This window comes from Penaeus monodon, chromosome 2 (assembly GCF_015228065.2).
Source record: "Penaeus monodon isolate SGIC_2016 chromosome 2, NSTDA_Pmon_1, whole genome shotgun sequence".
Classification (NCBI taxonomy): domain Eukaryota; kingdom Metazoa; phylum Arthropoda; class Malacostraca; order Decapoda; family Penaeidae; genus Penaeus; species Penaeus monodon.
Genome location: NC_051387.1, coordinates 3,177,154 through 3,179,653, shown reverse-complemented (window position 1 = coordinate 3,179,653; position 2,500 = coordinate 3,177,154).

The following is a 2,500-nucleotide window of genomic DNA, read 5'->3' as shown; positions in this document are numbered from 1 at the left end:
GCACGTATGTGTAGCTCACGCTCGCATAAAGCACATCCGCGTCTGGATATTCTGTATATAATTATAAGCACTTGTGTAGAATATCAAACGCATATACACGTTTGGACGCATACGTACTCAAGTATACGCACACACACAGAGATGTACACATATACACACGCATACAAATACATACACATACACAAACACTCACACACATACACATACACGGACGCACATACACACACATATGCTTACACACACACACACACACACACACACACACACACACACACACACACACACACACACACACAGAAGAAGACCTATTTTATGCATCTGAAGGAAAACTAACCACACAGTGTGCTAGATAAAACAACACACACAATGAATTTCTCACAAGTCCAGGGTTCTAGGACTCTCAGAATCCTAATTAAAACGAAAAGTCCTTCAGATGGAGTCCTTGACGTGTCCTCTCTCGCCTAAGACACCCCCTTCTTCTGCGCCTTCTGTTGTAAACGAACGCAAATACTTGTGCAAATTGAACGCGGCAGCTGACTTTTTCGGAGGCAAATAACCCGGAAAAATCTCGGCTTTGAGATCAGAACAGAGAGACAGACACTCACGCTAAGGAGAGGAAGGAGAGAAACGTTGTGCCGTTTTGATCCTATTCATCTGCAAGATATATACAGCACTCTGATCTACGTGTTGCTTCCCCTTATGTGCAACGAATAAAATATCTACGATGTTGCATTTGGCGAAATCTATCTAACATTGTCCTATACAGACACGAGGCAATTTGCAAAGGGCATGGAGGAGAAATAACTAAGCATGAAAGGATATTGCATATGCAACAGCAGCTGTTCCTTCGACCGGATTCTGCATTCAGACACGAATTCTTCATTTTCACTTTGCAAGGACTTCCTGAACACGTGATTTGTTTTCCGAACAGAAATCTGCAAGATCCTAGCTTTGCAACTTTATTTCAGAATGTCTTTATTATTGCAGTGGATTTGGCTGTAATATCCTGTATTGGATACGTTGCAGAGGATGATGCAGAGCCGCTTGCCATCTGCCTTACGGTTGAAATAGGTCACAGATCATGACCAATGTTGCAGCTCTAGAATTACTCGAATATAAATCGTGTTATATATCTTGCAAGTTATAACCTCTCTTATCAATTTGTTAAACGTTAGATGGTATCAACGAGATTAATGTTCATTTTAGCTTACAATATAATACTCTTCATTTATAACACAACCAAATATAGAAATACTTGATGAAGCATCATGCCACATTTCCCGACGAGCTTAATTACCCCATTAATAAAAAATAAAAATAAAAAGAATCACAAAATGTGACCCATATCATGAAATCATAAAAAAAAATGTTGCATCACACAAATACCAGACGATTTCTCTTTTTTTTCTCTTTTTTTTATCTCGAAATGTCACGACCTGGATTACGTAAACGCTTTGAAATATTGATTCAAATTGTGATAGCGTGTGTTACTCCGTTACTCATGTAGTGGAAGAAAACGGAGACGAATGAGATAGAAAATATATAAAATAAAGACGGATGGAATAAAATAAGGGACAATAAAAACAGATAAAAAAAGAAAATGGAGAAATAGAAAATAGAGAAAATAAAGACGTGGAAAACGAAAATGGAGAAAATAGATACGGATAAAAGAAAAAAAATAAAGAAAATAGAGACAGATGAAATAGAAAACAGAAAAAAATTGATATAGAAAATAGTAAAAAAAAATAATAACGAGTAACATAAAACACAGAAATCAGACATGTACGTTTTGTAAGCCTGAAGTCTCCCACACGAGGATTTTTGTACCTAACTGTACACTTTATTTTTCTACTGAATTATCTCCTTGGGAAACTGTGAATTATCTTCGAGATTTACTGATGAGATGTTTATTTATCCATCTCTCTGTAGCTATTCTTCATTTATCGATTTATCTGTCTCTACCTTCTATTATTTATCGACTTATTCGTCTTCGTATTTCTTTCCTGTTTATCTTTTATTTATTTATTCATTTATATCTGTCTGGTTCTCGGTTATTGATCTCTGTATATCTTTATTTATCTTATTTATATCCATCTCTCTTAATTACTCATTTCTTATTATTTCTGGATTTTTTATTTATTTCTCTCTCTGTCTCTGTCTCTGTCTCTCTCTCTCTCTCTCTCTCTCTTTCCTCTCTCTCTCTCTCTCTCTCTCTCTCTCTTCTCCTCATCTCTCCTCTCTCTATCTCTCTCCCTCTCCTCTCTCTTCTCTCCCCTCTCATCTCTCCCCTCTCTCTCTCTCTCCTCTCCTCTCTCTCTCTCTCTCTCTCTCTCTCTCTCTCTTCCTCTCTCTCTCTTCTCTCTCCTCTCTCTCTCTCTCTCTCTCTCTCTTCTACTTCTTCTCTCTCCCTCTCTCTCTCTCTCTCTCTCCTCTCTCTCTCTCTCTCTCTCTCTCTCTCTCCTCTCTCTCTCTCTCTTCCTCTCTCTCTCTTCCTCTCTCT